Raw genomic sequence first — 13122 nt, 5'->3', positions numbered from 1 at the left:
GTCTCCCAGGTGGCTTGTGGCAAACTTTAAACGACACTTTTTATGGATATCTTTAAGAAATGGCTCTCTTCTTGCCACTCTTCCATAAAGGCCAGATTTGTGCAATATACGACTGATTGTTGTCCTATGGACAGAGTCTCCCACCTCAGCTGTAGATCTCTGCAGTTCATCCAGAGTGATCATGGGCCTCTTGGCTGCATCTCTGATCAGTCTTCTCCTTGTATGAGTTGAAAGTTTAGAGGGACGGCCAGGTCTTGGTAGATTTGCAGTGGTCTGATACTCCTTCCATTTCAATATTATCGCTTGCACAGTGCTCCTTGGGATGTTTAAAGCTTGGGAAATCTTTTGGTATCCAAATCCGGCTTTAAACTTCTTCACAACAGTATCTCGGACCTGCCTGGTGTGTTCCTTGTTCTTCATGATGCTCTCTGCGCTTTTAACGGACCTCTGAGACTATCACAGTGCAGGTGCATTTATACGGAGACTTGATTACACACAGGTGGATTGTATTTATCATCATTAGTCATTTAGGTCAACATTGGATCATTCAGAGATCCTCACTGAACTTCTGGAGAGAGTTTGCTGCACTGAAAGTAAAGGGGCTGAATCATTTTGCACGCCCAATTTTTCAGTTTTTGATTTGTTAAAAAAGTTTGAAATATCCAATAAATGTCGTTCCACCTCATGATTGTGTCCCACTTGTTGTTGATTCTTCACAAAAAAATACAGTTTTATATCTTTATGTTTGAAGCCTGAAATGTGGCAAATGGTCAAGGGGGGCGAATACTTTCGCAAGGCACTGTATAATATATAAATAAATAACTTTCTCTACTAGCAGTGTGAATTTTATATGTATGTCTTTATATAATGTAATGTAGCCTATTTTGGTACAATTTTATGGTTTTACATTCCAAATAGATTTTGTTGCTAGATGCTATATACTACTGATTGAATAGCCTTAGATTACATGCACTATTGATTTGACCATTAGTGAAAGGTAATATGTGAATGTGTTTGAATGTGTAAATGGATGGCGATAGTTTTTTACTTGAGACCTTTATTCTTAAAATTGAAATATGGAATGCAAGACTACAATGCAATTGTAATGTATAATTGATTTTGACAACAAAAATATAGAAAACGGTTAACAAAAGAAAACAATACCTTAATAAATCTTGTAGAATGCCTACTACTGAACACCACTAACGTCTCATCATTCTATCCTGTTAATTCCGGTTTATTATCTGCTGACCACATCTGTCACACCCTGATCTGTTTCACCGGTCTTGATGATTGTCTCCACCCGCCTCCAAGTCTCTCCTGTTTTCCCCATTAGTCCCCGGTGTATTTATCATCTGTGTTTCCTGTCTCTCTGTGCCGGTTCGTCTTGTTTTGTAAAGTCAATCAGCGTTTCTCCTAGCTCCTATTTTTCCCAGTCTCCGTTTTTCCTAGCACTCCTGGTTTTGACCCTTGCCTGTCCTGATACCGAATCCACCTGCCTGAACACTGCCTGTTCTGACCTAGAGCCTGAGCTTGGACGCTGACCTGTTCACTGAACCCCTGCCTGTCCTGATCTAAAGCCTGCCTATCAACTGGAACTGTTTGGACAGTTCTCGCCTGTCCCCGACCTGCCTTGTGCCTTTTTGGTGTAAAAATATCAGAGCTCAACCATCTGCCTCCTGTGTCTGCATTTGGGTCTCGCCTTGTGCCCTTAGTCTCATTCCGACTAGTGTAACTTTATCGCCGCTTTGATATCCAAAAGGCCGGCTGTATGTAATAACTCAAAAAATATTCTGGGCTAATAATGTAAGTACTGCAAAGTTTGAGGAGCTAGAAGCAGAGCTGCCATGTTTGTCAGCACCATGAATACTTATTAACAGGATACAGTTCTACTACAATGACATGCACAGGCAATGGAATTCTGTGTCTGTGTCTAGAACTCACTCCAGGAAGAAGCCCAGGCAACACATGCCTGTAAGACATTTTGTTTTATAAATTATAAATGTATAAATTATGTAGTTTGAACGACAGTTGAACTGTGCAAGCGTAACATCAACATTAGGGAAGACTAGTTGAACAGGCATACATGTGACAAGTCAAAAGAGAAGAGTGAAAAAGTGGGTCAGTGCATATAGCTATTTGGTTAACTATGTAAGTCTTCTGGCTTGGGGCTTGAAGCTGTTCCGGAGCATTGATTGCAGAGAGAACAGTCTATGACTTGGGTGGCTGGAGTCTTTGACCAATTTTAGGGCCTTCCTCTGACACTGCCTGGTATAGAGGTCCTGGATGGCAGGGAGATCGGCCCCAATCATGTACTGGGACGTACGCACTACACTTTGTAGCACCTAGCAATCAGATGCTAAGCAGTTGCCATACCAAGCTTTGTTGCAGCCAGTCAAGATGCTCTCCATGGTATAACAGTATTGTTATACCTTTCAATTACATTTAAAACAGGATCGGTGTCCCTAAACCGGGACAGTTGTTGCTCAATATGCGATAATGTGACTAGAATAATGTTGTCAACAACATCCAGCTTTCAGGGACATGGACGTGTCTTATATGGGCAGGAAGCTTAAATTCTTGTTAATCTAACTGCAATGTCCAATTTACAGGAGATATTTCAGCAAAACAATACCATGCTATTGTTTGAGGATAGTGCACAACAAAACTTATCACGACAACTGGTTTGATACATTCACCTCTGAAGGTAAATAATGTACTTACATTCAGTAATCTTGCTCTGATTTGTCATCCTGAGGGTCCCAGAAATAAAATGTGGCATTGTTTTGTTTGATAAAATACATTTCTATATTCAAATGTAGGAACTGGGTTCTACATTTTGACCACCACTGCTCCACTGCTGTCTCTGGCTCCACACCCACCCTGCCTGGCCATCTAGATGTGTGAAGGTTAGTGTATTTTTTGTAGGGAAGCTAATGATCCATCATGTATGACATTCCTGGGAGTGTGTAAACTGACATGTTTTATTACCATAGCATGTTGTATGTTCTCTATAGTTATGTACTTGAAAATGTATCAATTGACCAATTTGGCAAAGTCCTAGCGCACTTGATACAAAATATAGTGATGAGTAATTCTTCACTGGATCAGTCTGACACTTTGCACACACTCTGCTGCCATCTTCTGAACATCTAAATTACATCTTGAATCCTCTCAATGTATGGCCTTTATCTTGCATTCAAAGATGGAACAAAAAAACTAATTGAAAATGCATGTTTTTTTGTATTATCCTTTACCATATTTAATGTGTTATATTCTCCTACATTAATTCCACATGTACACAAACTTCAACGTATTTTCTTTCAAATGGTATCAAGAACATGCATATCCTTGCTTCAGGAAGTTAGATTTGGGTATGTCATTTTAAGTGAAAATTGAGAGAAAAAGGGTTCCATCCATATTAAGAGGGTAAAAAAAACTTGTTTCAAATATTTGATGAAAAGCTAAAGAAATGAAAAATCTGGATATTACCATACTATTAAAAACTATTGACGGAGATAAACCTTATTTTGAAAACATTTAATTTGATTACAGGCTATGAAGATCAAAAATAGCCTGTATCTCAATGGGGAGTCCCACCTGTCTTTAAAATGTAATGGAAAGTTGGTGCAAATGCTTGGATTGACCCCGGGAGAAACGTGACATGTAAAGTGGATTTGCTCTGATGGTGTTAATCTTTTATTTATGGATGTTTGCGCAGGTTTCAATAGCCGCTACATACAGTATATACAGACATAATCGACTATCAAGGCATTGGGGATAGCTTTGTACCATTGTTAAAATGTGTACATAGTGGTGACTGACTGGTCATTCCTGACAGGTGGGAAAGAGCATGTATTGTATGCTGCTGCATTAATGATGGAAATGCCAGGGAGAAATGTATACTGTAGCTAAGAAAGTAATACTAAGTGTATGTTGTGCATTTAGCTGTTAGTAGCCATGTGCCTCACCCTAATAATTTGGTCTATTTTCACCAAAGCAGTATTGTAAACACATCGTTCGTGGCCGGTGTGTCCTTGTTTGCCAACGTTTTCTGTATAGCTTTGACAGTGCTACTGATAGTAGTGGTGGCGTTTGGCTTGTACGTGCAAATTCAGAACACACCACATACTATAATAGAATTGTGTTATTTAAGGTGTCAAATTAAAAGCTTATTTAACGTGTCAAATATGGTTATATGACTTGTCTTTTTTGACACGCAAAGACCCAAACGGCATTCAATGTGACTCACCCTAATAACTATTTTCTTAATTTCACCTGTTGTTCTAACTTGGTGGTGCACGTATATCCGATAACCTGTTTTAGAGAAATGTAATCATCGAATATTGTAAGAGCTTTCGTTGCCTGTTTATATACCTGTTTATTTATCCTATGGTTCTGACTTGTACAGGGAGTACACTGTAAGAAGGGCCCATGTTCTGAATTACTTCGCTGTACATTTCAAAAGTGCTGAACAAATAGTTATATTAACTACGTCCATCCTAGCTCACTCATTAATGTCTTAATCAAAATTACGGATTGCCTCTTATCTGCTTGTCATCCCCTTATGCCATAGTTTGTGCATCTCAATCATCAGGAGTAATCACATTTGTTTCATCAAGTCAGCCATATCAGCTATGTTTATTTAAAAGGCAGTAAATAGGGCTGAATGAACTGTTTCGCTGCCAGACAAGGTTCTGCTGAAAGCCAGGTGTAGCAGTGGTAAGGTGCTGGGACTTCTGTCGGGACAGCTTAATGTAGGTCCTAACAGTTTGTGGGCACCATTTGTCACTGTTATAGTGCAATTCATGTATTGTTTAGTGTTGTGTTGTGTAGTGGCTTTGCTGGCGTGCATCCCACTGTTTTCCCCCCACGAAGATTGATATGCTAAAATTGCCACTGTGTACATATTAGTGGTGAAAACAATGTTTGTCACAGTGACTTAATGGCTGCATGGTCAATCCAATGTCACAGCACTTACTGCGATACGGCCTATGCAGAAGACAGGGCATTCATACTTCTTGCGCTTCACGTTGCAGGGCTATTGGGAAGGAAGTTGTCAAAGTAGTGAGTTTGTGTTTATACAGGACCTCCAGCCCCTATCTACCGTCAATCAGTCATGTCAATGCGGATCTTGAATTGACCTCCGCAAGCATTCACGGATCAAGCATTAATGGCTTTTATGACAAGCCACACTACATACATGTGAGCAAGACCCATTTTGACACCATCTGCATTGAATTAAAATCAGACCAATCAATAAATTACATTTTTACTTGGAAAAGTAGTTTCAAAACTACACTTCAGACCTAATTTAGGGTTTAAAAATGATACCGGTCAACCACTATGAATACCATTAAAGATACATTGTATGCTACAGCACAGGCTGTTAATGGGTTACCAGGGTAGTGCAGCCATGTATGGGGCTGGACTAGGGGCCCTATTCAGGGGGCTTTTCAGGGTGGCTGAACCATGACTCAAAAGCGGCTTTTCCATTGCGAAACTGCATTTAAACAGTGCCGCACTGACATGGTCAGTAAAGTTGTAGCTCACCAGACTCTGGAGCAAGCTGGTTCATGGCTTATGGTTATGGCTCATGGTGTCAGAAAGAGATCTCCGGGTACGAGGAGGAATCAACCAAAATGTAAAACGCAAAAGAATGACAAAAACTTGTTCAGTAGTTAAACGAAAACAAGTAGCATAGAAGCAACTCTATAAGACTGCTTTAAAATATATTTTAAAGGAAGTCGGCTTTATTAAACAATTTGTCTTGGGAATGTGCTAAATCGGAGTTGGATTTATTCATTATCCCATTTACACAAATGTCTATAAAAAAAGACTTACCTTGAAGTAAGGCCTCTCTCAGCAATTTCGGATACAGCACCATTGGAGTTTTTTTTAATCACTGGAAATGGTGATTATGTGGATCTGAACTATAGCTTGTTAGATTTACGTACCTAAGGCAGTAAACCTGACAGATCAGATCTTGACGCAGGATAAGTTGTGAGTCTTATCAACTATCACCTAGCCATCATATTTTCATGGGTGGATGTTTCCTTGGGTGATTGTTTAATAATTAGTCAGAGTAGCAGTACATACCTGTAACGGTTCTCTTCTTCCTCTTCCTCTGAAGAAGAGGTGTAGCAGGGATCGGACCAAGACGCAGCGTAGTTATAATTCATGGTTCTTTTAATAACGAAACTACACATGAAATAGACTACAAAACAAGAAACATGAAAACCCGAAACAGTCCCGTGTGGTACTGACACAGGCGGCAACCACCTACAAAACAGGCTACCTAAATATGGTTCCCAATCAGAGACAATGACTAACACCTGCCTCTGATTGAAAACCATATCAGGCACAACATAGAAATAGACAAACCAGACACACAACATAGAATGCCCACCCAGCTCACGTCCTGACCAACACTAAAACAAGGAAAACACACAAGAACGATGGTCAGAACGTGACAATACCCTTATGGAGCCATTATAGAAAGCATTTTGAATTACGGTTCTGGTACTTTGGAGACACAATTTTCACCTGGATGGTTTTCGAAGGACACAACGGGTCATATGGACAACACTGACCCCGCGGGTGCTAACGCTGGATTGACTAAAGCGCATAGAACAATATTTGAAATATAACCTCCATTTCATTAAATGGTTCGGATTTTAAGATTTGCACGGTTTTGTTGTAAAGGTAAATTTTGCCTGATGGGTGTTAGATGTACGTTACCATCCTCACATAGTCCCCTTCTTGGCAAAAAGTGATGCAAATACTATCACCAGCAGTGAAACTTGGGCATGCTCAAGCGCTTTTGTCAACCACCGCAAAGTACCAAATTGAAAGGTTGTGTAGGAAGACTTTGTCATGACTGTCCTGTGAGTATCCGAATGGGTCGGATCAGCCTGGCGATGGATGACAATAACCAGACCCTCTCTCACCCACAGAGGGGGGAGGAGGGAGGTGGTGGGGGGTTTACAGCTTATACCCTGTCGTAAATTAAAGGAGAGGAGATCCAGAGAATATCCCTCTCCAAATTAACACAGGAAAATTCCTTTGTCTCCAGATAACTTTTCCCACCGAAACTCTAACACGTTCTAAAGCGAATACTGGAAAACATATTCCTAACAGAGAATGTGGGGAATGGTCAGTGGTGAGCTATAGAAAATGAATGTCATATTGGTTTTTATTTTGTGATGTCATTAAAAGTGTTATAAAGGAAATACTGTAACTTGAAAAGTATATACATTACATGTATAAAGTCTCCATCCATAATGTTGTATATTAAATATGAAAAATGTGAAAGTATTTTTGTTACGATATGAATGTGATTTTAGGATCCATTAGAGAATTTGTCTCCTATCAACTTTGCACAGTAAGTAAGCCACGCACCGAGTGAGGACAGAGAGCGTGTGAGCCTGATGGAACCATCCCTTTCGACCAGAGTGCATAAAATGATTGGTAAAGAAATGAACATTTAGACCAGAACATCGCCAGGCTGCAGCTGCGCATGTAAAGGGGTTTGAACCCTGAATACCAACACGAGGTGAAGAAAACTCCCCTCTCAGACAATCACTGGTATAGCTGATTAGCTGTCCTAAGAAAGTATCTACAAAAGCGAATTTAAGTTGGACCATTCCACTACTCTTCAAACTAACGTATTCTCCTACTCTCATCACCACTGAGAACCATCTACACGGCTGGCTAGCCTATCTTCAAATAAGTTTCAGGAGCAAATGGAAAGTATAATAAACTCTGTAGTTCTGTTCAGGACTACACAACAAGAGGAGAAGGAAGAAGAGAGCGCTAGTAGAAGAGATGGGTGAATGACCCCTTTCAGACAATCAGAGCCTTACAAGCGTCCAGCGAAAAGGTCCAAGAGCGAACCAAGGCACGTGAATAAATGTATGATTTCTTACTCTAAATGGGTGGCGGTTCGTGTGCAAAGTATATGATTATTGTGAGAATAGTTTCTAAAATGTATCAACAATAAGTGCCTCTTTCTCTCCCTCCCTCCCTCTTCATCTCCTTTGTAAAAAGAAACCATACTGTGTCAGTCCACTAGCGAACTTTTCTTGTGTATTAAGTGTGTATGTTTATTCAGTGTTATCATTTAGTTAGCTAGTAAATAAATAATTAAACCAATTTGTCTAGTACTAAATCATAAGTAAGGCTGGTGTTTTTGCAGGTGCTTGAGGTTACGACTGTTCCAAATGATGATATGATACGAGGTTATGATTAATACGTTTACTGTTACATGGATGTGATAGGTAAAAACCTTTAGAGTTTAATTTGGGAGATGGTACATCTTTAAAATGCCGCTCTCGTGGTGCCCCAAATTCGGTTATAAATTAAACGTAGTCAGTTGATTCGATAAATAACAGTCATAAGATTAATGAAAGTGAAGTCCTGACATATTGGAGCCCCCGTGTGAGGAATCTAAGACAAAATTAGGCCTTTCGGTTGAATTTAGTCAATATGATTTGTGTAGCAAATTATGTTATACACCAATAGAGTTGTAAGGCATGATTATCATTGAGAGTGAGTGTGTGTGTTTCATTTCGACCCAGATATCAAGGAAAGATTGCCTCCAGTGTTGTATACCTGACAAAAGGTCAATGTGTAGGGTAAATTATTCACTTCTAGAGCTAGGACAGACGGGCCATCCAATTTATGGAAATTTGTTTGACCAAAGAGAAGTATTATATCTCTATCGCGCTTCAGAAGCGCGAGTACATACTGCAAATATTTATTTACAGTTGAAGTCAGAAGTTTACATACACCTTAGCCAAATACATTAAAACTCATTTTTTTACATGTCCTGACATTTAATCCTTGTAAAAACGCCCCTGTCTTAGGTCAGTTAGGATCACCACTTTATTTTAAGAATGTGAAATGTCAGAATAATCGTAGAGAGAATGATTTACTTCAGATTTGATTTCTTTCATCGCATTCCCATTGGGGCAGAAGTTTACATACACCCAATTAGTATTTGGTAGCATTGCCTTCAAATTGTTAAACTCATGTCAAACGTTTCGGGTAGCCTGCCACAAGCTTCCTTCAATAAATTGTGTGGATTTTGACCCATTCCTCCTAGCAGAGCTGGTGTAAATGAGACAGGTTTTTAGGATCCTTGCTCGCACAATATTTTTCAGTTCTGCCCACAAATGTACTATAGGATTGAGGACAGGGCTTTGTGATGGCCACTCAAATACCTTGACTTTGTTGTCCTTAAGCCATTTTTCACAACTTTGGAAGTATGCTTGGGGTTGGGGTCATTGACCCATTTGCGACCAAGCTTTAACTTCCTGGCTGATGTCTTGAGATGTTGCGTCAATATATCCACATCATTTTCCTACTTCATGATGCCATCTATTTTGTGAAGGTCACCATTCTCTCCTGCAGCAAAGCACCCCCACAACATGATGCTGCCACCCCCGTGCTTGACAGTGTGATGGTGTTCTTTGGCTTGCAAGCCTCCCCCTTTATAGCCAAACAGTTCTATTTTTGTTTCATCAGACCAGAGGACATTTCTCCAAAGAGCACGATCTTTGTCCCATTGTGCAGTTGCAAACCATAGTCTGGCTTTTTTTATGGCGGTTTTGGAGCAGTGGCTTCTTCCTTGCTGAGCGGCCTTTCAGGTTATGTCGATATAGGACTCATTTTACTGTGGATATAGATACTTTTGTACCTGCTTCCTCCAGCATCTTCACAAGGTGCTTTGCTGTTGTTCTGGGATTGATTTGCACTTTTTGCACCAATGTACGTGACCAAAGTCTACGTGACAGAAGGCGTCTCCTTCCTGAGCGGTATGACGGTTGAATGGTCCTATGGTATTTATACTTGTGTACTATTGTTTGTACAAATGAACGTGGTACCTTCAGGCGTTTGGAAATTGCTCCCAAGGATGAACCAGACTTGTGGAGGTCTACATTTTTTTATTGCTGAGGTCTTGGCTGATTTCTTTTGATTTTCCCATGATGTCAAACAAAGAGGCACTGAGTTTAAAGGTAGGCCTTGAAATACATCCACAGGTACACCTCCAATTGACTTAAATTATGTCAATTAGCCTATTAGAAGCTTCTAAGGCCATGACATCATTTTCTGCAATTTCCAGTTTCTGGTTGATGACACCAGCCACACGAATATGACCACGGGTTGTTAGCAACTACATTTTGCAAAATTGACAACAATATAATTGTTAGAAAAACAAGTTTGTTGGCTGCTGTTATAGTAATTTAATGTTGTTGACGGCTGCTATGGGTTCTAAGGGGTTAGTTACTCAGAATGACGGCTCTGAAGCGGCCACAAGTTTTCACTATGGAAGAGGCTATACCTATTTTGGTTGATGACACGGATTCAGACACGTTGAAAGCGATTATTTGGAGGTGAATTAAATAATTAAACAGCAGATATGTTTGCTGTCAAACTCGGAAAGCTCTCAGATTAGCAAATCCTGTCATGATCACTTGGTTGGTCCAGTATAAGGCGTGAAAACGAGCATATCAGCAGTGACTCAGGAGCTCGAATGATTGCGCTCTATCACATGGAAATAGTTGCAGTATTTAACTGCATCTAGTTAGTTGGATGTTTTGTCTTGTTCCTTCCAATGTAATTTATATGGAAACAGCCCATGCTGCTTGATATAGCTAGCTTGCAAGCTAGCTAGTCTGTCAGGCAAGAAAAGTTGTGTGTGGCGGTAAATTTGGGCTGCGCTTGTGAAGCATCAACCTCAGCTGTCACTTTCCCTAGCTAGCCATACAGACAACCAGCCAACTAGCCACCGGAATTGAGATTAGAGTCATTTGTGTTTATCTGTTGGGCTTAGTCATATTTGCTAGGTACCGATATCCATAGGCTATACATTGCCTCGTTTTCCTATTGTTTGACAGCTTAGCTGTCGTGTTACGGCATATGCCCGCACAGTGGAGTTCATATGATATTGAGTTGCAGTGATATGTTTAAATACACAGCTAACAAATAGCTTGTTTTGTCCTGTTTCTATTCATTTGGAAACTGTCCCAGCTTTGTGACTAATCAGCTAACAATTGCGAACCCTGTAGTTGGTCTGTCAGGCAAGAACATGAGAGTTCCCTCCCTAAAACGACAACCCGTTTACTATGCTCATCAAAATAGATTAAGAATTATTCTAAACCTGCTTGTCTGAATTGCACAGTGTCATATATGTAATATTTTACTGAATATTAGGAACATATTCATGAATGTCTTTTTGTGTAATCTATCCTTTCTGATTATCCATCATTCTGACATACATATACACATAATGAACTGAGAAACAATCTGGCAATTTAGGGCTTCACAAAATAACTTTGATTGATTGAAAGTGCTGTATGGCATATTGATACTGTTTAATGTGTGTGTGTATGGGGGGGGGGGGCTTGTAACTGTATCACACAATTTATGTGAATACTTCAGAGGTGATTAGTAGGATGAGTTTATGTGTATTGTTGAGAAAAAGAGAGGAAGGCCAGGGAACTGATGTGGAAAGTCAGGGCTCAGCAGCAGAAGGCAGGAAGGAAGAGGAATTATGAGAAGGGATAGAGATGTGGAGGGAGAGAGGTGGAGGGAGAGAGGGAAGTAAGAAGCAGAGGAAGAGAACACTTGGGAATAGAGCCTGCGTTTCCATGGCGTATGTCTGCCCCAAGTCCCACCACCTTGTTGGATGGGGCCTTGCTTCAAGAAGTTTCATGGCATGTTGTAGGCTAAATGCAAACACTCAAGTGACAGTCTGACATGAATTTGTCCTACAAATATTATTGGGAAAATGTCTCCGAACATTTGTGTTTTGTATCTTCTTTCTTTATCTGTCTCTAATACTTGTTGCATTCACTGAATTGTCAAAGTAAGATACTATTTCAAAATGATGTATCAGTCCTGGTCTATTGACAGAGGTTATCTTGAAATCAGTGGAGGCTGGTGACTTAAATTGAGGAGGATGGGAGACCCATGGTCTAGACGCAGAAAGCACGGAGACGTCAGAGTGTGTTTCAAAAATTGTTAATGAGTAATTATTTTAACCTAAAGCATTTGTGACCGACTGGCTTGATTAGGTCTTATATAGCAACATTTGAAATTGTGTTTTTTACATTGGATGAAATACTCAAATGGTATATCATACACTAAAGTTGAGGAACAATGGGAAAGTAATTCTGCTTTGAAAGTTTATAAACTTGTAACCTCACTTTGTTTAGAAAATTGCCTTTGAATGTTTTGGTACACCCATTGGAGAGCTCTTCTTCACTGGACCCGAGGTTAATGAAAGTCTGGAAAAGTGTGTAGGTGAAAACAAGTAAAAATGAAGCAAAAAGGTTTGCTATGTGCCTTCACTCTGTCTTCCTCCTCCCTGGGCCTGTTGTTTCAACACAGCACCAAGAACCTGTCAGTCTCCCTGCCTGTCTCCCGCTTTTCTACACAATGTCTTGCAGGAACCTGCACAATGTTATTACAATACATTCATTTGATACACAGTATTTTCCCACACTACCCCAGCCAGGTGCAAGTTTGGGGAGGGACACAACAAATAATTTGCTTTGAATATGTGGCTCCTTACCACAATCAATCAGTATGGCAAAAATAATCTCTGCTGATAGGGCCTTAGAAATATTTTTTGTCAGAGAGAGAAGCTAGTTTGGAAGGAGCGGCTTCCATTTTTGAAGATTAAGAATTTTCCGAATGAGGATCACATCTCGGTCAATTCTGAGTCTGACAGTGAGTTGGAAGAAGAGGATGAGATTGGCCCTCAGCCAGCCCCAGGACCAGCCCTTCAGCAACCAGCTCATCAGCAGCCTGCAGGAGGAGAAGTATGGATGTCAAAAAATTGTGAAATTGAATGGTCTTATCCTTGCTGGTGTTTTCAGATCCAATGGGGAATCCACGGAATCCATGTGGGATGCAGAAACTGGCAGATAACTTTTTGTGAAACAATGTCTCTGGAAAACTTTATTCCCAGGATTATCCGCTTTGATAACCGAGACACCAGACCAGCTCGACGGCAGAAAGACAAGCTAGCTGCAATCAGGTCAGTGTGGGACAACTGGGTGGACCACCTTCCCCTGTTTTATAACCCTGGGCCTAACGTTACTGTTGATGAGC

At 40.3% G+C, this 13122-nt stretch overlaps 1 long non-coding RNA gene across 2 annotated transcripts in view; it reads left to right on the top strand.

Annotated features, from left to right (window-relative positions):
• LOC149985131 (uncharacterized) overlaps positions 1-13122 on the top strand; it is a 36423-nt gene that overhangs the window by 13113 nt on the left and 10188 nt on the right. For both annotated transcript variants that reach the window (XR_016487020.1, XR_016487019.1), the window contains 2 exons: positions 2613-2707; positions 2823-2909. This is a non-coding gene — a long non-coding RNA (uncharacterized LOC149985131). The remainder of the gene's footprint in view (positions 1-2612; positions 2708-2822; positions 2910-13122) is intronic.

The sequence above is a fragment of the Oncorhynchus mykiss genome, chromosome 2 (assembly GCF_057628025.1).
Source record: "Oncorhynchus mykiss isolate SJ-2025 chromosome 2, ASM5762802v1, whole genome shotgun sequence".
NCBI lineage: Eukaryota > Metazoa > Chordata > Actinopteri > Salmoniformes > Salmonidae > Oncorhynchus > Oncorhynchus mykiss.
This window is presented reverse-complemented; position numbering and strand designations above follow the sequence as displayed.